Source organism: Callithrix jacchus, chromosome 4 (genome assembly GCF_049354715.1).
Source record: "Callithrix jacchus isolate 240 chromosome 4, calJac240_pri, whole genome shotgun sequence".
Classification (NCBI taxonomy): domain Eukaryota; kingdom Metazoa; phylum Chordata; class Mammalia; order Primates; family Cebidae; genus Callithrix; species Callithrix jacchus.
In genome coordinates, this window is record NC_133505.1 from 57689405 (window position 1) to 57717289 (window position 27885).

Consider the following 27885-nt stretch of genomic DNA (forward strand, 5'->3'; position numbering starts at 1 on the left):
TTGGAGTGGCTGGTTCTGGTTGTTCTTTCCTATGTATAGTGCCTCTTTCAGGAGCTCTTGTAAAGCAGGTCTGGTGGTGACAAAATCTCTGAGTACTTGCCTGTTATCAAAGGATTTTATTTTTCCTTCACTTATGAAGCTTAGTTTGGCTGGATATGAAATTCTGGGTTGAAAGTTCTTTTCTTTAAGGATGTTGAATATTGGACCCCACTCTATTCTCGCTTGTAGGGTTTCTGCTGAGAGATCTGCTGTGAGTCTGATGGGCTTCCCTTTGTGGGTAACCTGACCTTTCTCTCTGGCTGCCCTTGGCATTTTCTCCTTCATTTCAACCCTGGTGAATCTAATGATTATGTGCCTTGGGGTTGCTCTTCTTGAGAAATATCTTTGTGGTGTTCTCTGTATTTCCTGGACTTGAATATTGGCCTGCCTTGCTAGGTTGGGGATGCTTTCCTGGATAATATCCCAAAGAGTATTTTCCAGCTTGGATTCATTCTCTTCGTCACATTCAGGTACACCCGTCAACCGTAGATTAGGTCTCTTCACATAGTCCCATATTTCTTGAAGACTTTGTTCATTCCCATTACTATAAATCATTCTACTATAAGGACACATGCACACGAATGTTCATTGCAGCACTGTTTACAATAGCAAAGACCTGGAACCAACCCAAATGCCCATCGATGATAGACAGGACTGGGAAAAATGTGGCACATATACACCATGAACTATTATGCAACAATCAAAAATGATGAGTTCATGTCATTTGTAGGGACATGGATGAATCTGGAGAACATCATTCTCAGCAAACTGACACAAGAACAGAAAATGAAATACCGCATATTCTCACTCATAGGCGGGTGATGAAAAATGAGAACACATGGACACAGGGAATCGAGTACTACACACTGGGGTCTATTGGGGGGAATAGGGGAGGGACAGCGGGGGGTGAGCTGGGGAGGAATAGCCTGGGGAGAAATGCCAAATGTGGGTGAAGGGGAGGAAGGTAGCAAAACACACTGCCATGTGTGTACCTATGCAACTATCTTGTTCTGCACATGTACCCCAAAACCTAAAATGCAATTAAAAAAAAGAAAAGAATGTTTACCATGTAAAAAACTTATCCTTGAGGAGTCTTTGAAGGATTTAAGGCAATCACATGGTATCATCACACCCAAATTTTAAATGGATCACCTTGGTAGTCACTTGGAAATGTATGTGCAGACTAAGGGCTGTGGCTTGAATGAGAAACTTTGGGGAAAAGGACTTTTTTTTAGTCAGAAAGGAAGATCCCACACAAAAGTGTAAAAGGAATAGGTAGAGAAGTACCAACAGAAGCAACAGACTGTTGTGCTATGACTGTCAAAAAAGTAAAATGCCCTTTCAAGAAGTCAAAAGAGAACAAAAGTAGCAAATGAACAAAATAAATCCAAAAAGCCAATTCTTGAAAGAGGTCCAATAAAATTATAATTAGAAAATCATTAACACATTTAATCTTTAAAAAGAGCAGTTTCCTTTGAGCAGTAAGAGCAAGAAACTAGAGTGTCATGGTTCATGGAGTAAATGAGGGACAATGAAGATCTAATGATAGAATGAACATCTAGTGAAGTTGGTGTAAGAAGTGGAGGACTATTGGATGACAGAGAATGGATCTTTCAGCAAGGGCATGGATGAGGGTGAATGAAGCAAGCCAGTAAAGAAAGAAGATTTAAGATACAGGAAATAGAAGAGAGATTTAAAAAGACAATGGCCCAGGGGAAGTGTGAGAAGATGAGATCTTAAAAGGTAGAAGAATTGGAGGGGCAAACAAGCCTCCAGAAATAGAACTAAGGAGCCACATGTTTACATCATCAATGGGAAGGTAAGAATTTGAGTAAAGTAAAATAAGGTGTAGAGCCCCAATTTCTTAATGAAGAGGTAACACAAATACAAGGATTGACCTGATGCCAAAAAAAGAACTTTGGTTTGTTTGTATTGTCTATTCTTTATAGAACAAAATATTAAGCTGGTACAATAAATTTATGTTAACAATTTCCAAGAGCATCTGGACAACCAGTATCTTACCACTAATATAACCACAGCTTACATCCTAAGTGTCTGAATATGCAACTTCTAATCTCCAGGGAAACATACTCATCAAATTCAGTACAAATTTCTGCCTTCATCACTGGCTCTTTGTGGATGCCCAGAACACCTGTGCAGTAGTCATCTTCTGTATTAGAGCTTGACATGCTGTCAGTAAGTCTTGCGACAAAAGGGAATGTCAGGTTTTCCCTCCTCAAGGGTACTGTTAAACAGGAACAGCCTGTTCTTGTTTAATTAGAATTGATTTTCTTGAAACTGGCTATTACCCTTAAGTCTCAATTGTTTTTTTAATTCCTTGAGATGAAATAACACTTCATTTGTTAACTCTTATAAAAGCAGAATTCTTTCTAATGTCTTTGGCTAATTGAAGATTTTGCTACTTGTTTATATCTCATTTATTTTGTGTTTAACTCTGAGAATATTTCTCATTATCAGAAGTAGTCAATATATTATATCCAATTCATAATTGAGAAAAAAGTGTACTATTAATAAAATCTAGAGTTTCCCAAACTACTGGATCCATCTATCATGTCATACTCATCCTCTATCTTTTTTTTTTTCTAATAATGATTACATCCCATTACACCAATCAACACCATAGGTTTCACCATGGAAATGAACGAACTAAACATATGATAAAATGTGCCATTTCTAATTTGAACATTCTTTGTCCATAGATGCACCAACCTCTCTCCACCTGTTTGGAGCCCAGTGCTATAAATATTACCTGCCTCATTAAAAAGACAGTCCAGCTACACTTCACTTCACAGTGGCACCGGGTTAATCTTTGGGGAGTCATTGAGGAGGCCAAAAATTATTTGATTTTGGATGCTCTATTAAGAAATCTAGTAATAAGCCATGTTCATATATCTTTCCTACCCCAGAATGGTGTCTTTGGGAAGATGTGTATACTCGTTTGAGATCTATTTTTCTGTGTTCCAGGCACTGTCCTAAAGGATTTGAAATACTACTGCAGTCAACCTTCACAACAGCTCTGTGTTATATTTATTAGTCACATTTTGAAGAAAAACAAACTACAAACGTTTAGAAACTTATGGAAATATCCATAACTAATTAGTGGGAAAGAAAGACGCTGAGAGTCCAGATGACCAGCTAACTAATGGAAGGGCCACACATAAAGGTCAAGTTCCTGCCTGGTTGTCTTGTGTCACCACAGTAGACAACCATAGTGAGTGAAAATAAACATCCAATCCCCTAATAGACTTACAAATTTATAAATCTTAAAGAGCATTTGTGGCACTGATTGATACTGACATTTTCAACACTGAGAATGCACTATCTTTCTTCTTTGGAGACTGAACGCTCTGAAGTTTCAAAATGACCAACCGCACAGTGTGTCTGGGGAAGCTGAATGATTATGCCTCAAACTGCACTATTCCAAGATTTCTTAGTGATACACACTCACGCCCACTCTGCTGACAAATATAAATTCTTCCCCTTTTTTCAGGGTTTTCACTTCCAGAATCTGTTCAGTTTTCTCCCTCTTCTAATGATTTTGCTTATTTCCATTTTGTTAGAAAAGGAAAAGTTCTCATAATTTCCAAAAAATATTTTTATCAATTTAAATGTACTTATTAGTTTCCAAATGTTTAACTCATTCCTACAATAGCCCTATAATTTAGTAGTAACTTTATAAGGTACATATTATGAACCCTATTTTAATACATGAGAAAACTCAAGCTAAAAGAGGTTACATGATTGCTGAAAAGGGGGTAGACTCCAATGAAAGTCCAGATCTGCTAAGTATAGATCGCAGGCAATTTTTGCTGTACTAAGCTGTTTCCTTGATTTTCTGGCCTCAAAGCATAGAAAAGCATCTTAGGCTGTCCTCTTCCTGAGGAGAATGACATTAAGGTCACCAACACCTCCCAAAGTTTTATTTTCCCTTTGTTTTTGTTTTGGAATTGTTTGTTTTTATGGTAAGAGCACTTAATATATGGTTTTCAAATATTTTCCTTTTTAATCTGAGGCCTACCCTCCTAACATTTTGAAGTGTATAATACCGCATTGTTAACGAGAGGGACTATGCCATATAGCATACCTCTAGAACCCACTCATCTAACATAAGAAACTTTATGCTAATTGAACAACTCTCCATTTCCTCCACTCCTCAGGTCTGGGAAACCACTATTATATGCTCTGCTTCTATGAGTTTAACTACTATAAATATCATACATAAATGGAATCATGTAATATTTGTGTCTGTGAGTGGCCTACTTCCCTTAACATAGTGTGCTCCGGGTTTATCATGTTGTGCAAAGGGCAGGATTTCCTTCTTTTTTAATAGTGAATAATATCTTATTTTATGTATATGTCATGTTCTTAAAATCCATTCATCTGTCTATGGGCACTTGTGTTGCTTTTGTATCTTGGCCATTTTAAAGAACACTGCAAGGAACATGGGAGTGCAGATGTATCATGGAGAACATGATTTAAGTTTCTTGGATATATATCCAGAAGTAGAATTCCTGATTTATTTGTATGATAGTTCTATTTTAAACTTTTTGAGAAAACTCTACACTGTTTTTTATACCTGATGCACCATTTCACATTCTCACCAACAATGTACAAGGGTCCCAATTTCTTTACATTCTAACACTTATCTTTATATATATATATATATATATATATATATATATATATATATATGACATTGTAATAGGCATGAATAATATCTCATTATAATTTTATATTAATTCCTCTAATGATTAATAATGTTGGGCATCTCATATACCTGTTGGCTGTTTGTATGTCAAAGGGAGAAATTTCTGTTCCAGCCTTGCCTACTTTCTTATTTTTTTGTTATTATAGCCTTTCTTCATCATTTAGATAGACAGATTATAATATGTAAATATATAATATACATTTGGCATGTATTTATTTTATTTATTTATTTTTTATTGCATTATAGATTTTGGGGTACATGTGCAGAACATGCAAGACAGTTACATAGGTACACACATGGCAGTGTGATTGGCTGCCTTCCTTCCCTTCACCCACATCTGGCATTCCTCCCCATGCTATCCCTCCCCAGCTCCCACCCCCCACTGTCCTTCCCCTATTCCCCCTAGTAGACCCCAGTGTGTAGTGCTCCCCTACCTGTGTCCTTGTGTTCTCATTGTTCATCACCCGCCTATGAGTGAGAACATGCGGTATTTCATTTTCTGTTCTTGTGTCAGTTTGCTGAGAATGACGTTCTCCAGATTCATCCATGTCCCTACAAAGGACACAAACTCATCATTTTTGATTGCTGCATAATATTCCATGGTGTATATGTGCCACATTTTCCCAGTCCAGTCTATCATTGATGAGCATTTGGGTTGGTTCCAGGTCTTTGCTATTGTACACAGTGCTGCAATGAACATTTGTGTGCATGTGTCCTTATAGTAGAATAATTTATAGTCCTTTGGATATATACCCAGTAATGAGATTGCTGGGTCAAATGGAATTTCTATTTCTAGGTCCTTGAGGAATCACCACACTGTCTTCCACAATGGCTGAACTAATTTACACTCCCACTAGCCGTGTAAAAGTGTTCCTATTTCTCCACATCCTCTCCAGCATCTGCTGTCTCCAGATTTTTTAATGATCGCCATTCTAACTGGTGTGAGATGGTATCTCAATGTACTTTTGATTTGCATTTCTCTGATGACCAGTGACGATGAGCATTTTTTCATAGGTTTGTTGGCCTCATGTATGCCTTCTTTTGTAAAGTGTCTGTTCATATCTTTTGCCCATTTTTGAATGGGCTTGTTTGTTTTTTTCCTGTAAATCTGTTTGAGTTCTTTGTAAATTCTGGATATCAGCCCTTTGTCAGATGGGTAAACTGCAAAAATTCTTTCCCATCCTGTTGGTTGCCACTTTACTCCAGTGACTGTTTCTTTTGCCATGCAGAAGCTGTGGAGTGTGATTAGGTCCCATTTGTCTATTTTGGCTTTTGTTGCCATAGCATTTGGTGTTTTGGTCATGAAGTCCTTGCCTACTCCTATGTCCTGAATGGTTTTGCCTAGATTTTCTTCTAGGGTTTTCGTGGTGTTAGGTCTTATTTTAAGTCTTTAGTCCATCTGGAGTTAATTTTAGTGTAAGGTGTCAGGAAGGGGTCCAGTTTCTGCTTTCTGCACATGGCTAGCCAGTTTTCCCAACACCATTTATTAAACAGGGAATCCTTTCCCCATTGCTTGTTTTGGTCAGGTTTATCCAGGATTGTATGGTTGTAGATATATTGTGCTGCCTCTGATGCCTCCGTTCTGTTCCATTGGTCTATATCTCTCTTTTGGTACCAGTACCATGTTGTTTTGATTACTGTAGCCTTGTAGTATAGTTTGAAGTCTGGTAGTGTAATGCTTCCCACTGTGTTCTTTTTGCTTAGAATTGACTTGGCTATGCGGGCTCTTTTTTGGTTCCATATGAAGTTTAAGGTGGTTTTTTCCAGTTCTGTGAAGAAGGTCATTGGTAGCCTGATGGGGATAGCATTGAATCTGTGTATTACTTTGGGCAGTATGGCCATTTTCAGGATATTGATTCTTCCTAACCATGAACATGGAATGTTTCTCCATCTGTTTGTGTCCTCTCTGATTTCGTTGAGCAGTGGTTTATAGTTCTCCTTGAAGAGGTTCTTTACGTTCCCTGTTTGTTGTATTTCTAGGTATTTTATTCTCTTTGTAGCAATTGTGAATGGCAGTTCGTTCTTGATTTGGCTCTTCTTCAGTCTGTTATTGGTGTATAGGAATGCTTGTGATTTTTGCACATTGATTTTATATTCTGAGACTTTGCTAAAGTTGCTTATCAGTTTCAGGAGTTTTTGGGCTGAGGTGATGGGGTCTTCTAGATATACTATCATGTCGTCTGCAAATAGAGACATTTTGGCTTCCACCTTTCCTATTTGAATACGCTTTCTTTCTTTTTCTTGCCTGATTGCTCTGGCTAGAACTTCCACTACTATATTGACTAGGAGTGGTGAGAGAGAGCATCCTTGTCTAGTGCCAGATTTCAAAGGGAGTGCTTCCAGTTTTTGCCCATTCAGTATGATATTGGCTGTTGGTTTGTTGTAAATAGCTTTGAATACTTTGAGATGCATTCCATCAATACCGAGTTTATTGAGGGTTTTTAGCATAAAGAGCTGTTGAATTTTGTCAAATGCCTTCTCTCCATCAATTGAGTTCATCATGTGGGTTTTGTCTTTGGTTTTGTTTATGCAGTGAATTATGTTGATACACTTGCATATGATGAACCAGCCTTGCATCCCCAGGATGAATCCTACTTGATCATGGTGGATAAGCCTTTTCATGTGCTGTTGCAATCAGCTTGCCAGTATTTTATTGAAGATTTTTGCATCTATGTTCATCATGGATATTGGCCTGAAGTTTTCTTTTCTTGTTGAGTCTCTGCTGGGTTTTGGTATCTGGATGATGTTGGTTTCATAAAATGATTTGAGAAGGATTCCCTCTTTTTGGATTATTTGGAATAGTTTCAGAAGGAATGGGACCAGTTCCTCTTTGTGTGTCTAGTAGAATTCGGCTGTGAACCCATCTGGACCTGGGCTTTTTTTGTGAGGTAGTCTCTTAACTGCTGCCTCAACTTCAGTCCTTGTTATTGGTCTATTCATAGTTTTGACTTGCTCCTGGTTTAGGCTTGGGAGGACACAGGTGTCCAGGAATTTATTTATTTCTTCCAGGTTTACTAGTTTATGTGCATAGAGTTGTTGGAAATATTCTCTGATGATGGTTTGAATTTCTGTGGAATCTGTGGTGATTTCCCCTTTATCATTTTTTATTGAATTTATTTGATTATTCTCTCTTTTCTTTTTTATTAATCTGGCTAATGGTCTTTCTATTTTGTTCTTCTTATCAAACAACCAGCTGTTAGATTTACTGATTTTTTGAAGGGTTGTTCGTGTCTCTATCTCCTACAGTTCTGCTCTGATCTTAGTTATTTCTTGTCTTCTGCTAGGTTTTGAGGTTTTTTTTTTATCTTGCTCCTCTAGCTCTTTCAATTTTGAAGATAGGGTGTCAATTTTGGATCTCTCCACTCTTCCCATGTGGGCACTTATTGCTATATATTTTCCTCTAGAGACTGCTTTAAATGTGTCCCAGAGATTCTGGTATGTTTTGTCTTCATTCTCGTTGGTTTCAAAGAACTTCCTTATTTCTGCCTTCATTTCATTGTTTATCCAGTCAACATTTAAGAGCCAGTTGCTCAGTTTCCATGAAGCTGTGCAGTTCTGAGTACGTTTCTGAATTCTGAGTTCTAACTTGATTGTACTATGGTCTGAGAGACTGTTTGTTATTATGTCAGTTGTTTTGCATTTGCTGAGGAGTGCTTTACTTCCAATTATGTGGTCAATTTTAGAGTAGGTGTGATGTGGTGCTGAGAAAAATGTATATTCTGTGGATTTGGGGTGGAGAGTTCTATAAATGTCTATCAGGTTTGCTTGTTCCAGTTTGGAGTTCAAGTCCTGGATATCCTTGCTAATTTTCTGTCTGGTTGATCTGTCTAATATTGACAGTGGAGTGTTAAAGTCTCCCACTATTATTGTGTGGGAGTCTAAGTCACTTTGTAAGTCATTAAGAGCTTGCCTTATATATCTGGGTGCTCCTGTATTGGGTCCATATATATTTAGGATCGTTAGCTCTTCTTGTTTTATCAATCTTTTTACCATTATGTAATGTCCTTCTTTGTCTCTTTTGATCTTTGTTGTTTTAAAGTCTATTTTATCAGAGATGAGAATTGCAACTTCTGCATTTTTGCTCTCCATTTGTTTGGTAAATATTCCTCCATCCCTTTATTTTAAGTCTTTGTGTGTCCTTGCTTGTGAGATGGGTTTCCTGGATACAGCACACTGATGGGTTTTGGCTTTTTATCCAATTTGCCAGTCTGTGTCTTTTGATTGGTGCATTTAGTTCATTTACATTTAGGGTTAATATTATTATGTGTGAATTTGATACTGCCATTTAATTCTAGCTGGCTGTTTTGCCCATTAGTTGATGCAGATTCTTCATTCTGCTGATACTCTTTAGCATTTGGTATGGTTTTGGAATGACTGGTACTGGTTGTTCCTTTCTGTGTGTAGTGCCTCTTTCAGGAGCTCTTGTAAAGCAGGCCTGATGGTTACAAAGCCTCTTAGTACTTGCTTGTTCACAAACGATTTTATTTGTGAAGCTTAGTTTGGCTGGATATGAAATTCTGGGTTGAAAGTTGTTTTCTTTAAGGATGTTGAATATTGGCCCCACTCTCTTCTGGCTTATAGAGTTTCTGCTGAGAGCTGCTGTGAGTCTGATGGGCTTCCTTTTGTGGGTGACCCGACGTTTCTCTCTGGCTGCCCTTCGCATTTTCTCCTTCACTTCAACCTTGGAATCTGATGATTATGTGCCTTGGGGTTGCTCTTCTTGCAGAATATCTTTGTGGTGTTCTCTGTATTTCATGGACTTGAATATTGGCCTGCCTTGCTAGGTTGGGGATATTTTCCTGGATAATATCCCAAAGAGTATTATCAAGCTTGGATTCATTCTCTTCATCACATTCAGGTACACCCATCAAACATAGATTAGGACTCTTCACATAGTCCCACATTTCTTGGAGACTTTGTTCATTCCTTTTTGCACTTTTTCTCTTATCTTGCCTTCTCATTTTATTTCATTGAGTTGAACTTCGACCTCTGATATCCTTTCTTTTTCTTGGTCAATTTGGCTGTCTAAATTTGTGCATGCTTCATGAAGTTCTCGTGTTGTGTTTTTCAGCTCCATCAATTCACTCATATTTCTCTCTAAGTTGTCCATTCTTGTTATCATTTCATCAAATCTTCTTTCAAGGTTTTTTGTTTCTTTGCATTGGGTTAGAACATGTTCAGGGAGCTGCTTGAGGAGACAGTCTGTACTTTATAGGAGCTCAAGTGCTGATCTGTGAGCTCCATTTTTCATTCAGAGCTCCTAGGCAGGTACGTTTAAGTCTGCTGCAGCAGAACTCATAAAACCCCTTTTTTTCCTCAGCTGCTCTGTCCCAGGGAATTAGGGCTTTATTTATGAGTATCCATTGCACTGTCATGCCCAGCAAGAAGGCAGTCTAGTCACTGCCTGCCTTCAGAGGCTATATTGAGCTGCTCTGGGGTCTGCCCTGCTGCCATGGGCTCCACCCTGCTCCTGTGTGTAATTCCATGCAGTTCTGTTTATGTGGGTGTGGTTAGAACTGCCGTGGTGATGGTGGCCCATCTCTGTAATGGTGGACTCTCTCCGTTTTGGTGGGTTGTCTCAGCAACAGCAGGCTGTGTCAGCAATGGAAGAGTACCCCCATAGGGGTGGAGTGCCTCGGTAATGGCGGATGCCCCTCCCCCACTGAGCTGCACCATCCTGGGTTCAGCTGTGCTTGCTGTGAAACTCTCAACCCTGAGTGTTTCCAATTGCAGTTTTGTTTGTTTGTTTGTTTTTGTGGGGGTGGGACCTGCCATGCCTGATCACCTGACTCCCTGCCTCAGAGCCCTTTTTTTTTTAACTGAATGGTTGACTCCCTCCTAGGTGTTCCAGTCGCCCGCTGAAAGGGCGCCAGGATCTGTGTGATGTCCCGTGCGGCGATCCACTGTGCCAGCTGAAACAACGTTGCTGCCCGGGAATCTCCTGGCCTGGCTTTATGTTTAAGTCCCGTTTAGTCAGATGAACGTGCTAATCTGCCTTCCCAGATCTTCAGTTGCCATTTAACAGGGCAACCAGACCAGTGTATTTTGTACGGAGCAGCACTGTGCTGAGGTGCCAGCCGAAACAGCCGCACCAGCCGAATCAGCCCCGCCGCCCAAAACAGCTGCACTGGCGGCCTGTGGGGCTTCTACACCTGGAAATCTCCTGGTCTCTGGGCAATAAAGATCCATCTGGAAATGCGGCGTCCACTCACCCTCTGTTCTTTCACTGGGAGCTGCAATCCTGAGTTGTTCCTACAGCACCATCTTCTCCTATTTTTAAAACCTAATGCTGTATGTATGTTAATTTTCCTCTTCTTTTAATAGGTAAAAAAATCCATACATGGTTAAAAAACCATTTAATAGGTTAAAAACTCATTCATTTCTCATTACCTTCCCACTGATTTCTTTTTTTTTTTTTTTTTTCTTTTTGCCTTGAGCCAGCAAGAAACTCTTACATGAGAGGAGGGAGAAACAGAGAGACCACATTTGGCGTTTAGTTACATTAATTCCTTACATTTCTTTACATAGTTTGGAAATTAGCCCCTTATCAGATATATGGTTCACAGATATTTTCCTTTTGAATTCCTTGTAGCTATCACAGCTTTTCTGAAAATCCAGGAATGCCTTCATGTACTTCTGATGCTGACCTCTCCTGGCCATTTATGGTATTGCAGCTCCTTCAACATAGTACGCAATATTGTGGCAGCTGTCAGCTGTTCACCGTTACAGATGAGCTGAGATGACCAGAGGCGCCTAAGAGGCTAACACTGCTAGGATGTACTGCCAGTAATTCTAAATTCCCTTCATAAGACTTTTGTAACTATCCAAATCCAAGTTTGTAATAGGTGGGGACTCCTCAGAGCTCTCTCACCACTCAGCCTGAGGCAACAGATTCCTTTGTTGTGGATACCTGTAGACTCAGGGAGTTTTTCCAAATTCTGTTTCCATCATTGATTTGAAATCTCTCATTTTAATCTATCTATGTTTCCTGGTTTCACAGCTTTGTTCGCCTAATTTAACACTGTGCCTCGCTTTGATAATTGTGCCTCCACACTAGATAATAAGAATAAGAAAAGCTGGGCCCTTTCACATCTGAAATTCCATCTTTCACTTCTGATAACTTTTAAAGTAAGGAGCTCTGTCCTAATATCCGAAATAATACTCCAGCTGCAGTTGAAAACAGAGCCTTCATTTCTGTCTGGTACTGTGAACAATGACCACACTACTAAGAAATTTCATGAGTCAGGCCGGGCGCGGTGGCTCAAGTCTGTAATCGCAGCACTTTGGGAGGCCGAGGCAGGTGGATCACAAGGTCAACATATCGAGACCATCCTGGTCAATATGGTGAAAGCCCGTCTCTACTAAAGATACAAAAATTAGCTGGGCATGGTGACGCATGCCTGTAATCCCAGCTACTCAGGAGGCTGAGGCAGGAGAATTGCCTGAACCCAGGAGGCGGAGGTTGCAGTGAGCCGAGATCGCACCATTGCACTCCAGCCTGGATAACAAGAGTGAAACTCTGTCTCAAAAAAAAAAAAAAAGAAAGAAATTTCATGAGTCATAATTTTTTTTTTAAGCCACTGACAACCAGCCCAGTACAATCACTTAATAAGTACACTTGTCAGTCATTCAAGCTCTATTTTCTCTTCATACTAAGAGTCAATTGCTGGATAGGAAATAATTAGAAAGCACAGCTTTAACATAAATATTATCCAACTGGTAAAATATATTTGTACCATTATATTATGGTTGTAGCCTGATTAACAATTTTAGATGGATTATTTGGGTGACACAGGTTCTTAATAATAGGCTTGGAATTTTTTAAGGAAAATTTTCTTAGAAAGTATACATATGATTTTGAGCATTTCTGAGTATGAATATGGTCAATCCTTTTGAAATTAAATTATAATGTGGGTCATTAAATCATGTAATTTGATACGTTAACCTCAGAAATGAGAAAGAGAAGTGAGGGAGACATTAGCACAATGATGGGAGTATGAGAGCTATTTACCCAAGAAGTTATGAAGCTATGTATTGTCATCAGTCTGCAGAGGCACAGTTGGAAGCGCTGTTCTCCATCATAGTTTTTACTGACTCTTTATCTTGCCTATAGTATTTCTGCTTTCAGTTTAAGTCTTGTTTATTTCAATCATTGGGTCTGTGGTATCCTGCTAATGACATGGTCATATAATCTTAACAATCAATGTGTCTCTGCTTTCTTTGGGTGTAATTTATTTGCCTTTTGCAAAGAGTTGATGAATATTAGTACCCATTTACAAAAATATGAGAAGAAAATAAATAGAATTATAATCAAACAGGAAGTACGTAAGAATCTAAACTTGACCTTGACACTGTGAAGGATGTAGTAGAAGTAGAATCCTTTGGGAAACAAGGAAGAGAATACGCAGCTTGAAAGTGGTTTAATTGATAAGAAGAGTTATTTTCTTCTATGACAAAAGTTCTAGAGGCAAAGCAGTTTCAGGGTGTAGGCAGTACTTCAACAGGAGAACAAGAGTCCATGTTTCTTACACCTTTCTATTCTGCCATGCTTAGATAACTGGAACTCCTTTTTAGCTTTTCTCTTGAGGGTTGCAAGATTACCATCATGGTCTCTGGCAACCACAGCAAGATAGAAAACAGAAAATCTTATTTTCATGCTTTAAAAAAAATAAAGGAGCAAAATATATCCCAAAATATATTCCATTCAGGACTCATTGGCCAAAATTGGGTACACTGCCCAAGTCCTAGCTGCAAGTAATGCAGGAAAAAGAACGTTAGACATATTTAGTCTCTACTGCAGGACCAGTATTCTGCTGGCAAAGAAGTACAAAGGAGCACGTAGGGTGCAGACAGCTGGTAGATGATCAGTAGACACAATCTGCCACACAGTAAAAGGTGTATTTTACTCCCATGAGTCTTACAATTTACTATTACTAATAGCACCATGTTGTATGGTGATTGACAATTCATAAAGCACTTTCAAATAAATTACCTCACTTAATCTTTACATTACCTTGAAAACCAAGTAACTCTTTTCATGTTTTTTAACAAGAAAAGTTAATCTTGGTAATGAAAAAGACTAGTAATATAGCACAAATTAAGTTTTATTCAACTTTCTAAGTCTAGTAGTATAGAAATTTAGAAATCACAGACATCAATTAGAACTAGAATGAACATTTAAGACTGGAGACTCAGTCAAGAAAACCAGGTGCTACATAGCAGAATTGCCATTAAAAATTAGTTTATAATCTAGAGGAGGAGGACATTAGCAAACAAAAATTAGCACCAAATGAGTAATAAAACTCCAAGAAAGGGGCTATAAATGCAAGATCAAACATGAAGTTCAATCCCACGGAATTTATTGGGCATCTACTTTGTGCAAGAGTTAGCCTGTGGAGAAAGTCAGGCTAAAGTAGGCTTAGTCTCTGCCCTCAACGAGCAGAGTCTAATGCAACACTGATTAATAAATCTAATAGGAGTATGAATTCCAGTATTCCAGGCAAACACGGAAAAAGATGGAAAAATATAGGCAGACTTTAGAGAGGAAGAGGTATGTCATTTAACATTGAAGAAAGGATTGAGACCAGGAGAGAGTACATTACAGGTGGAGACAACACATAATAGCAAAGAAAGACAGTAATATGGAGTGAGTGTTTAGAAGGGTAGAGAAGGGAGCCTAAAAGAGCAGCTAGAATGTTGGGATAGGTTGGAATTGATGAGTGAGAAAGGATGAACAATGGCTTCTAAAGTGCAAGTGTTTGGGAAGTATCTATTCAAGTCCTTTGCCCATTTTTAATAGGGCTGTTTTCTACTTGCTGATTTCATTTCCTTATCAACTCTGAACATTAGACCTGTTGGGTACATAGTTTGCAAATAATTTCTCCCATTCTTCAGGTTACTGGCTTGATAGCTTCTTTTGCTGTGCAGAAGCTTATTAGTTTAATTAGGTCCCATTGGTCAATTTTTGTTTTGGTGGCCATTGATTTTGGAGCCTTCATCATGAAGTCTTTGCCTGGACTGATGTTCAGAATGGTATTTCCTAGGTTTTCTCTTAAGATATTTATAGTTTTAGGTTTCACTTCAGTCTTTAATCCATCTTGAGATGATTTTTGTATATGGTGAAAAGTACATGTCCAGTTTCAAATCTTCTGCATTTGACTAGCCAACAGGCATATGAAAAAATTGCTCATTATCACTAATTATTAAAGAGATACAAATCAAAACCTCACCCTAATCAGAATGGCCATTATAGAAAAGTTTAAAAACAGCAGATGTTGGCTAGGTTGCAGAGAAAAAGGAAAGCTTATACACTGCTGGTGAGGATGTAAATTAATTCAGCCACTGTGGAAAGCAGCCTGGAGATTTCTTAAAGGACTTAAAACTACCATTTATTTGACTCAGCAATGTCTTTATTGGGTATATACCCAAAGCAGTATAAATTGTTCTACCATAAAGACACATGCACACATATGTTCATCACAGCACTATTCACAATAGCAAAGACTCAACCTAGATACCTGTCAGTGGTGGGCTGGATAAAGAAAATATAATACATATACACCATGGAATGCTATGCAGCTATTAAAAAGAATGAGATAATGGCCTTTGCAGCAACATGGATGGAGCTGGAGGCCACTATTGTAAGTTAATTAATCCAGGAGCAGAAAACCACATACCACATGCTCTTACTTATAAGTAGGAGCTAAACATTGAGTACACATGGACACAAAGAAAGAAACAATAGACATTGGGGCCTAATTGAGGGTGGAGGTGGGAGGAGGGTGAGGATTGAAAAATTGTCTATCAGTTATTATCTGATTACCTGGATGACAAAATTATCTGTACATGAAATCCCCACTACATGCAATATACCCATGTAGCAAACCTACACGTGTACCCCTTGAACTTATACAACATTTTTAAAGAAAGACCTTTGTAACTAAGCACTTAAACTTAATGAATAGTAAATATATTAGAGTGCAAGCATGAGCAAGATGAGGATGGAGGAAGGAGGCCGGCATGTGGCCGGGAGCCTGCATGGCACTGTGAATTCCTGAAGGCCACGTGGAGTAGCTGTGGGAATGAGGCTGGATGGGTTTTAAAGGGCCAGGTAATGGGGAAAAGAGGAGATTCACATACAGGTAAGTGAGCATTCATAAGACACAGTAGTTCTGAGTGGAGAAATGCCATGATCAAAGCATTATCCAAAAATAATCAATATGACTGAAAGATGCAGCTTGTTCTGGGAAGGGTGAGTCCAGATCGGGGGCCATGGCAGTGGTTACAATGACACAATTCCAAAGAGCAAAGATGGCAAAGGGACTTGAAACTGGATAGACGTGTGCCTTTCATAAACATTGCAGAAGGAAAAAAAGGCAAAAATCAGAAGACAAAATAAATATGGGGATTAAAGAAAAGTGAAAGATATTTCAAAATATTCTAGCATGACATACTAAAGCAATGTTCATTTTGATAAGAGAAATGAGAGTGGCGAGATAAATAATTTGTTTGGAAGATAAAATAATGTCTGGTTTGAGACACACTGAATTTTTGGAAATGGTAGAATTCCAATGAGATACATTCTTACATTAATGTTAAAGAAATAAGATTAGAACTAGAGACTCAGAGTATTAGCCATTTAGAAATCAGACTTGAAAAATAGCAAATATGACATTGATCCTGCAGGAATGTCAATGTGGAGGTGTTGGTAGATGCATTAGGCAAAGATTTACTCATTAAAATAAGAGTGAGATTATCATTAGGCATTCCAAAAATGCGGTTATCTAAAAGCAAAAATTAGAGCATTTAATGTTTCATAGGTTCCTGCCCTTCTCCGCCTTATTCCATTCCCCCAGCCATCTCCTCTAAAAGGCCTTTTCTGGGCAATCTAACGTTTTTGTCTCCACACCCTTATCCCAGTTCCACCTATTAACATTTATTACATCACCCTGTTGAATTTTCTTATAGTTGCCATCACCATCTCAAGGTATGTTGCTTGATGAATTGATATATGTCCACGGTCTGCCACATTGGACTATAAAACTGCTGGACTAACATTTAGTAGAACTTAGTGCTGTCACATTGACACACAGCATATTCATTAAATACGTATAGGTAAAGCAAGAGAGTAGAGAGAGGAAGGAACAAAGGGTGAGAAGGAGAGAGAGAGGAAAAAAGGAATAAGAGAATGGACAAAAGAAGAAATGAAGGAAAATTACATAAAATTCTTGCCTATGTGTTATGTCCAATTGTTATGTGTTAATGCATAACATATGCTAAACGAATGTTTGGTGAGTAATTAACTAAACCAGAGAAATGAAGAATAAATTAAAACAAAATAGATACAGTTATATAACATTTTACTAAACTTAGAAGTAACACATCAAATAAAAGCCATATTTTCTGAGGCTGCAGTAAAAAAAAAATGAATGAAAAACTGTTCATTTTTACCTTATTCAAAGTCATTATCACAATACCTCTGTTTTTCTCAGTGTGGAAAATCATAGTGCTATGCCTCCACCCAATCTTCAAACCACTAAGTTTTCAGTGATTCTGAAAAATGAACATTTCATACAGCCTCACAGTTCTTGTTGTGTGTATGTCATTGTAAACCTAAGTTGGTAATATTCTTGAAAGTAAGTGACCCAGACATCCAGCCAAGCCTTATGGGTGAAGAAGGTGGGAAAAATTCCTCAAACAAAACACACAAACGAGACAGACAAATAGACATGAGACATTTGCATGTATCATATGCATTCCTGAGAGCTGCTGCCCAGGATTGGGATTCAGCTGGGCTCCAGACAATTTTGTCGTTTTACTTAGACAACGAGCCTCTCTTCTTTGTTTACCTTCTGACTGATGCGCTCTGACTCTGGAGCTTTGGTCTCATGTACAAAGTAAAAATTTGGGCTGGAAGAAGTGGCTCATGCCTGTAATCCCAGCACTTTGGGAGGCCAAGATAGGTGGATCACCTGAGGTCAGGAGTTCAAGACTAGCCTGACCAACATGGCAAAACCCCGTCTCTACTAAAAATACAAAAAAATTAGCTGGATGTGGTGGCACACACGTGTAATCCCAGCTATTTGGGAGGCTGAGGCAGGAGAATCACTTGATCCCTGGAGGCAGAGGTTGCAGTGAGCTGAGATCATGACACTGCACTCCAGCCTAGGTGACAGGGCAAGACTCTGTCTCCAAGAAACAAAAATAACCTTGAACACATGGTCAAAATATAACAAGTAAATCATCCAGGTGTTTTGCAAAATTCTTGACAAATATCAGGAAGACTACCCTTCTTTTTGTCAGTCTTATTTATTCATTTATTTACTTTAACTTATTCTTTCTATAAGGAAGGCAGTAAAAGTTACAGAACTCTAAAAGGTGAATGCCATATCAAAGGGTGTTTCCAAAACAATCCTTTTGTGTTTCCAACTCAAGATAATATCAAAGAATAATCACACATTACTTGCACTGGTTTTTCAGGCCTCCATAGGCGAGATTTTTCTTGCAGCTCAAAGGTCTGGATAGCAGAGACATCTATCTTAAGAGAAATGGACACAGGTAAAGCCACCTGAGGAAAACCTCCAAGAATGTGACCTGTCACTGCTTAGCACACTCACTCTTCCATAAAAACATGACTATGCTGACACTATTACAAATTTTCCTTTCAATTTTGGGACACCAAGAACAGACTTCTTTTATTGTTTAATAGAAGAATAAATATTCATGCTGAAAAGCATTAAATCAACAATTTCAATCCTGGGAATAAAACTGAATAAACATTCATGTAGGTGCATACCTTGATATAACCCAAATGTTCACCAATAGAAGAATGATTACATAATTGTAGTCCTGAAATATGAAGAATGTGCAAAGAACGGGGTAGATTCATACATACTGACCAAAGATAAGATATATTAAATTTTTTATAACACAATTTCTAGAACTACACATATAGAATTATGCCATTTAGATAAAACAATGTCAAAACATTAAAAATGTATATTGATGCATGTATAACATTTTATGGTGAATACATCTGGAGACTGGGATGAAGAAGGGTTTCACATTCTTTCTATACACTTTCATATTTTTTTACATCATAGAAATTGTGTCATCATCTGTCACCTGTATAATTTGAAAGACAGGTTCTGTTTCTATGTATAAGTGGTGGAATATGGGACTGACTCACAAGGGTCATGTCCAGGAGTCTGGCTTGTTGGAATTCAGGTAAATCTGAAACAGAAGAGGAAGATGAAAGGGAAGCCAGGGAGGAGAATTTCTTAGGCTGGACAGGCAACACTGAGAAGCGAATTCTAGCATGAGTGTGTGCAGAAACTTGATTTTATCCTGTTTTTACACTCAAGCTGAATAACAGCAACTGAGAGTCTCATCATTTCTTCACCACAACTTGGCTGTGAAACTTTGGAGAAGTCATTTCACCTTCTCAGTGTCAGTTTTTCTGTCTGTTAGAGAAGGAAAGGGTAGAACATCAACTATGGGGAAAGGTCACATAGTAAAGTTGAATTCATGGGAGCTGTACTAGTCACATGTTAGGTCATTGACTCCATCTAAGTTAGTCGTACCCAATCCACATCACCCTGAATAAACTACTAGAACTTCCTCCTTTCTAAAAATGTTCATAGTATCCTGTCCTTTCACTGTGCTTCAGTTTCTTGTGTCTCCTGAACTAACCCCTCTTCCCCTATCTCCTGAGGAACTGCTAGCAGTTCCATTTAGGCAACTGAATCAGTGAATAAATGCTTGATTCTTTTATTTGCCTCTAAACAGAAAATAATTTTTAATTTGGGATAAAGGGCTTTGGGTCCAACCATCATCTAGAGCAGGTAACAAGAGAGGGCAGCAGGTGAGTAGCCCTTATGTAACAGAGGCAAATGGGTGGCTGAGGTGATGGGTATCACAATTACTCTGATTTGATCATTACATATAGTATGATATAAAATATCACATGTACCCCATAAGTATGTACAACAATTATGTACCATAAAAATTAAAAAGTGATAAAAAGAAAAATCTCAATTGAGCAGAAGTAGCAAAAGTGGTGAAGAGGCAAGTGCCTCTGGCTTCTGCTGAAATAGCCTGGTTGGGGCCCTGGATGCTTCTCAGAGAGAGCATGGAGTTGCATGAGAATGAAGTTGTCATCTGTGGAAATGGAGTGGACTTTGATGGTCTTCCTAGTATAAATTCTTGATTCCACCACTTGACTGAAAAGCCATTTTAGTACTCTGGGCCCAATTCTCATTGAAAATTGTAACATTCATTTTAGGGTGATTGTAATAGTTAAATGTGGAATGGCCAGCACAGTCTGGGCAGATGTCACTTGTCTTACCCTGGCCCAATTCTTCCTGTTTTCCACACCTTTTCTTTTTAACTGAGGACTTCATCTTCACAAGATACCACAGTCTTTATTCAGCTTTCTTCTCCCTCCATATTGGATGTTCATTGCTGATGGAAATTTATACTCTTATTGCAGAACTATTGTGATGCCCAGATCATTTGTCATGAAGACCAACCAATCAGGATGGCTGTTGGCCAGTATGTCTTCTTCATAATGCTCCAAGTACTTTTGATAAGAATATGCATTAGGAGAACCACATTCCATGGTTTCAGATAAATCACTTGGAAGACAATAATGAGCAGGCCAGAAGAGTCCTTGGCTTCCATTTTGTTAGATTTTTTTCTAGATAATCCTTCATTTCTCCTATTCAGATCAAGGATTTATAATAACCTGACTCTCAAGTTCTTAATATCCATGAAATCAACACATGTCAAGATATAGGGTCCATCCAGAATTGAGCCTAAATATATTTGTTAAATCCTAATTTTGTTTTGATTCTTCTTATTTGTTGGGTTTTCTTTTAATCTATACTTCTAGGGAACTGAATGAATTTGTTCCAAAAAGTCCTTATGAAAGTGACACAGCTAGAAAAGCAGAGAGGAAAATGACAAGGAATTTCATGGAAAATAGACGAAGATTTCTCTTTACATTAATGTACTGTCAGAGCTTAGGAGTTGCCCCCACAATCACTATTTTTTGATAAGATTAACTTGACCTCCTTCACAAAGGAACTTCTAGTCTTAAACATTTGTAATGTGCTCTGCTGAATAAACTCTCAAACAATTTCTTTTTTCTACTGAAAATTATTCTGAGATATATGATATTCAATGGAACTTCATAAGAAAGGCCAAAAGCAGAAATAATTTTTAAAAGGGTGGAGGAGTGTTACCGACATTGTCTGACCTTCAAGTAAATAAGCAAATCTGGATTTGTGATCCTGTGAACTATGCCAGTCACATGGCATTTTCAAAAAAATATTTTAGGAACCAGTCCTCCCAGTGTTATTTAGCATCTCATGCAACAATGAGAGCATATCATATAGAAAAGTGAAAATTGTTGCTGTGATGTGTGCAGTTGATAGAGAATAGAAATAGCCTTCTCAGTAGCTAATAAAATGCCATCTGGAAACACCTTTCAACACTGATGTTACATTTTATTTTTTTAATGCACCAGAGACTGCATGGAAAATTAGGTTTTGTGAAAGTTAGCAAAGTGGCATGGCCATTGCCTTTCCTTGGGAATTTGTCATTTATATTTATGATATTGTTTCTAAACTGACAAGGTGACTCAAATCAAATCTATGTGCAGGACTTACTTTAAATGTGCTGCTGTAGATTTGTATATATCACAAACCCACACCTTGAAAACTGACTAAATAAATACCATTCCTATGTACTCATCTCCTCCGATATCTTTGGTAGTCAATGTAAAATAGAAGATCAGATTTTGTTTTCCTTCCAGTCTTAATGGTGCGAAAAAGATAGTCCATTGTATTATTGGATAACCCATACATTTGTTTTCTCTCTCCCTAAGGGAAGTAAAATGAGCATATCTTCAGTTTACTCTGTCTGAGACACACGTTCATGCAAAGAGCATTTAAGCAAAGTATTAAGGTATTAAGAAACCTGAGGCTAAGCAGGACAAGCTGAAACTTGCCCAGAATCCAAGAGCTGGGAAGAGGCTGAAATAGAGCTGCAACCCAGGTCAGTCTATTGCCCATGTCCATGCTCTCTCTGAAACTCAGTATGTTCACTGAATTGAGCTGAGATATAAAGTCCTAGGTGTACAACCATAAAAGCCTACAAAGGAAACTTGGTCAATGGGACAGAAAGCAAGAAAGAGAAATTTGTCTTCAAAATGAAATCAGAATCTTAGAAATAGAGGGCATTATATCCATCAATACCCACAATTAAGTTACTTCCACATCATCTGCACACACACACATGTGCACATGCATGCGCGTGCACACACACAAATATTCACATGCATCTGTGTTAAAAAATACTCCAATTATTGAATATGAATAAAGAGAAAATGTGTTTATGCCAAGAAGTTCGCATGCAGCATTTCTTAGCACACTGTTTCCTTTCCACTCTTGGTTCCCTATAAAGTGCAGAGTCCCTATTAACATTATCCTAGGAAGTATACTATCACACATATATCAGTATTTCCTGGTTCTTGAATTAAATTTGACCTCAGAAAGCCCATATTTGCATGGAAGATAAACAGTAGGGTATTAGAGTGAATGACAGCTAAAGCTGCACACAAGTAACTAAAAAATATTTTTGCTGCCAATTTCCTATTGTTCAGTAAAACCCATTGCAAGAACTGCCATGATAATCTCCCCTTCCTCATCCCTTTCCCCACTCTGTTACACAAATCCCCTTTTTACAGTATTGCTTCCTATATAATCTCTCCTAGATCAAAATGTATGTGTATAAATGACCTATTTTGGATGGTCTGTTAACATCTCTAACAGAGTAATTTAGTTCACTCTGAGTTCTAACTAAAATTAAAGATGTGGTCTACTGCTAAATAAACTTACAGCACAATATAGCATGCAGGTAACTGCTTTGTGGCAGCATCTCTGAAATCATAAGAGCTGATTTTTTGTTGTTCTACAATTTATTGTCCCACTGAATAGTGACTTTGAAGAGTTTAAGAAATTTTGAATGAGTAAAACTGCTTTTTAATATCATGTATATTACGGTAATCTCAAGTAGCCACATACTCAGAAAAACAATAGAGGAAAGGTATTTCACATGACCATTTTTACTCTGCTCAAGAATGGTTCATATGTACAGACTGGCTAACTATTGAATGTCTAAAGAACCCTTATCTGGATTCTTAGCAAATGGAAGTCCAGAATTATTCTAAACGCCCTCTATAGTAAAGTCTGACATTTGAGAGAATAGAAAAAAATCATTTTGGCACACACACAAAAAAATCTTTCTGTTCCTGGATTCTTCATCTGATGAGCAAAATAAATCTTAGTCAAGGAGCCACGTTCTTCAGGAGAAATAGCTTTGTGTTTGGATAAGCCAAATAGGAAGTGATTAAATTTTCTCACCTAGAAAAAGGTAGTAAACATAGGTTATCTCAATTATTTGACTACTGCAAACATCATCTCTATGAACCACTTTATATGAATGGTGCTGTCAATCTAAAAACATAACAGGCATGTCCAAAAACTTTTTCTCCCCCAGTTAATAAAATTGTTTCCCAGTAATCTAGTTATCAGATTCTTTTGTGATCAATAACAGGTATTTAGTACAACCACCCTGGGTGAGTATGGGTTTTACAAAATGGATTGAAAGTAAGGGGTCTACTGTGAGCTAACTTATGCTTTTAATACATAATCCTAAAGGATTTCAAAGCAGGTCAACCATGTGTCATGACTTTGGAAGTATGTCTTTAATCACAGAGGCCTCGGCAAATCCTAGACAAAAAGGAAATGCTACTTGAAATTAGTGAGCTAATTCAGTTTTTTAAAAAAGGTATCACAGTAAAATGTTAATAAATGATAAAATTCATACCCTATATTTTCAATCTTATCTCCTTTTATGAATTGCATGCTCTGTCCATTTAATGCCTGTCATTATTTAGGCTCCAGATGTTGTCTGTTTTTTGAAACTTTTGTTTCTCTCACAGAAGAAGGTTAGCAACCTCTTTTATCTTCTCATAACACTATGTGGAGACCTACTTCATGACATGTACTTACAATCTTTTTATCAGTTCCTCTTCTGCAAATTGGCTACCAGCTCCTTAAGGAGAGAATCATGTGGTATGCAAACTTTTGTTTTCAAGGGTTAGACGTGAGACTGTTATAAATTACAATAATAATAATTTCTATAGGAAACATTTATTGTGGTTTTTACCATATGGTGCACTGTTCCAAAAAGTTACATGCATTATCTCATTTAATTATTGTAACAAATATTTGAGCTCTATTATTATCCCTTTTTTAAAACAAAAGTCTGCAGCACAAAGTATGCAGGGCTACAACGGTGCATGTCAACAAATAGCTCTCTCTGGAGTTGAACATTGTGTGATCCTTGCGCAATTAGCAATGACCCCTGCAGTCAGTGTTTTTAGAATTAAATTTAAATGTTCTGTCCTGGCACAGTGGCTCATGCCTATAATCCTAGCACTTTGGGAGGCTGAGGTGGGTGGATCACTTGAGCTCAGGAGTTCAAGACCAGCCTGGCCAACATGGTGAAACCTTGTCTCTACTAAAAATACAAAAATTTGCTAGGCCCGGTGATGCACGCCTGCAATCCCAACCACTTGGGAGGCTGAGGCATGAGAATTGCTTGAACCTGGGAAGCAGATGTTGCAGTGAGCTCAGATCGTACCATTGCACTCCAGCCTAGGTGACAGAGCAAAACTCCATCTCAAAAATAAATAAATAAATGTTCAACTTATTATTAAGCTTTCTTAGTGCGTTTGCAATTTTTTTCAAATAATATTTTTAGAGGCATAAATACCCTAAACCAATGAGAATATGTTACAAGCAAAGAGGGCCATCTGCCTAGTGTCCTTCAATATTTGATGTCTAGGTAACCACTTTATTCTGCCTGCCAAAGCGTTGCCACTAATATTGCTCTGATGACCATATGGTCTGATGAGAATGACAAAACTTGAAAAAAGGCAATAGGACAGAATTCTTAAAGTCAAGTCAAGATGGTTCAGAAAACTTGAGAATGTCATCAGTATGCTTCTAGTTTTCTATCCTCTTAAGCAAGCTCAGAAGAAATTGAACAGCAAAATGCCTCTTTGCTGAAGAGATATACAGTGTTTATTGGGCATGTGTAGTTCTGCAGAATCACAGGAAAATCTTTGTTTTCATTTTCTACAAGTAACAGCATATTAAATTTTAACAAATGATAGGCAGCCAATAAAAGTATATGGCATCATGAATTCACAGCATTTGTCTGAATTAATATTTTGCCCATAATTTCAGAATCAAAAGGGTATTGGAATAATCCTGACAGAAGTTATTACATTCTGCATTTCTCTGCTTTTCAAGACTCTAGGGGAATTATTGCAAATAGTAAGAAGAGGTCAGTATAACAATAAGAGGTTTGAATGTAAATGGAGGAAACAGGCCATGAAGAATTAGTACTTAAAAATGAGTCTCTGTGAGTTGAGGATGGATTCACAGAATATAATTCAATATTAATCTCATATTATTCTATTTTCAGAGCTAATGAACTAATCAATTTAGCATGACATGCAGCACAGTTCATAAACAATTATCAATGCTTAGTTTTATTGACCACAGATCACAATCACAAAGGCTGACCTTAGGAGCATCTAAGTAAATTATTTAACAGACATGCTTTTTCTCAGAGTGTTTGTAGCACTTAAGGGTTTCTTGGATGGGCATCATTTCAAATACAGTGTCAGGAAAATAGAATAATCCTGAACTTAGGGAGACACCTACAGGTACAGTAGAAAAAAAATAATAAAACAAGGATCTGAGAACCAGAAAACAACAGCATTATGTTTAATTAGGAAAACCAAAAATATTTTTCCTTGAAAATATTTTTGAATGCTAAGAACATTTTTCATAATGATAAGCACAGCATGTACAAGAATATCTTAATAGAAATATATGGTTTTCCATTATATCTCTCAACTTTAGGCTACTTCTAAAACCAAACTTCATCTAATGGCCTAAAAGATGACCCACAGTTCTTTGAAGGTGAGTTAAGATTTACTTATTGGTAGAAATAACATTAGTTGACGTCATTGTCATTATCATCATCATCATATTCATTATTATTTTTACTGAGTAGCAAGAAGCAACTCAGTAAAATTTTAATATCTAATATTTAGATATTAATCACTTTGGTAAGTTTTTTCTTCAGTTAAAATAAAAATATTTCTGGTAGAATAAACACATTCTGCATTAATAGACATATCTGCCATAACATACATGGTTTTATTAGATTCTTTTTTAAGAATAGGTTTTTGACTAGTATGAAGTGCAGGAGAGTTTAAGCATGTGAATGGAGGGTGGCAGTGACATTCAGCATAATTTTGTTAACAAATAGACAGATCTAGAGCTGTTTGAAAGCTTCTCCCCTCACCTCCCACCCCACATTATATGAATTCCCACTCCATGACATGAAAATCGAAGGAAGAAGTAATCATCCAAAGTTTTTGTTGTTGTTTTCTGTTACTTTAATTTAAATCTCCAGTTCCAGGCAGGTTTTGCTCAGAGAGAACACCTCTCCAAAGCTCTCCTTCGCTTCCTGTACTTAAAATATTTATAGAATACTTAAATTTTCATTAAGTTGCAGGAAAAGAATTTTGATGTCTTCAGTATCTCCTAAGTATATAATTCTGATGCTCTTCTGATGCCAGAAAAGCTTAGAAAGCTCTAGTATTGATAAAAAATTATTATGGAGAAAAAATTCCCATAATTTTACTTTTTCCTGATTTTGACATTATACCAGTGTTTTCAGTCATGAATCGTGACACATAAAAGGAGGTCCATAGAAAGCAACCAAAATCGGTGAGGTGACATAGCAGATTCCACACAGCAAATACCTAAGGATCTAGAGACTTTTTTTAAAAAGATAAAATCTAGTTTCTGTCAAGCCAATCTTCCAAAATAAAATTGAATCCTCTCCATCTCTGAGCAGCACCTAAGCAAATAAGCTTGATTTGAATTCTCTAGTGTATCACTATAATAGCCTTTTAATTTGTATTTCCAGCATTGCCCCCATAAAAAGGCATCTTGTGTCTGCTGTGCTGAAACAGTCTTCGATTATTTCTCTTGTTAAAACCCTTATATGGCTCTTTATAGTCTTCAGGATAACAATTTCTTAACATCATAAGCCTCTAAATAATCTGTTCTCCCCCTACCTTCTTGGTTTCATGCCTTAACATTCATTTATTTCTATAAAAATAATAATAGGAATAATAATAGTAACTAATACAAAGCCTCTACTATATGCTAACCATCATCTTAAATATATTGTTTTTATTGTGATTATATATATAACATAAAATTGACCATATTAACCATATTTCAATGTAGAGTTCTGTGGACTGAAGAGCATTCACATTTTCCTGCAACCATCACTGACGTTCATTTCCAGAACCCTTTTTATCTTGCAAAACTGAAACTCTGTAGCCACTAAAGAATAACTTCCCATTACTGGACGCTGTGGCACATGCTTGTAATCCCAGCACAGTGGGAAGCCGAGGTGGGCACATCACCTCAGGTCAGGAGTTCAAGACCAGCCTGACCTACATAAAAAAAAACCCGTCTCTACTAAAAATACAAAATTAGCCAGGCGTGGTGGGGCACGCCTGTAATCCCAGCTACTCAGGAAGCTGAGGCAGGAGAATTGCTTGAAACCGGGAGGCGGAGGTTGCAGTGAGCCGAGATCGTGCCATTGCACTCCAGCCTGGGCAACAAAAGTCAAACTCCATCTCAAAAATAAAATAAAAAATAAAAATGACTTCCCATTCTCCCCTTCCCCTCCATCTCCAGGTGACCACTATTCTACTTCTTTCTCTGTGAATTTGACGACTATAGAAATCTCATACACTTGGAATCATACAGTACCTTTTTTTAAACTGCTCATTATTATTTAGCGAAATGTCTTCAATGACCCATATGCATATTGTAGCATGTGTCAAATTTTCTTCCTTGTTAAGGCTGAATAATATTCATTGTAATTATTTATCACATTTTGTTTATTATGGACTTGGGTTGTTTCTACCTTTTGGCTATTATGAGTAA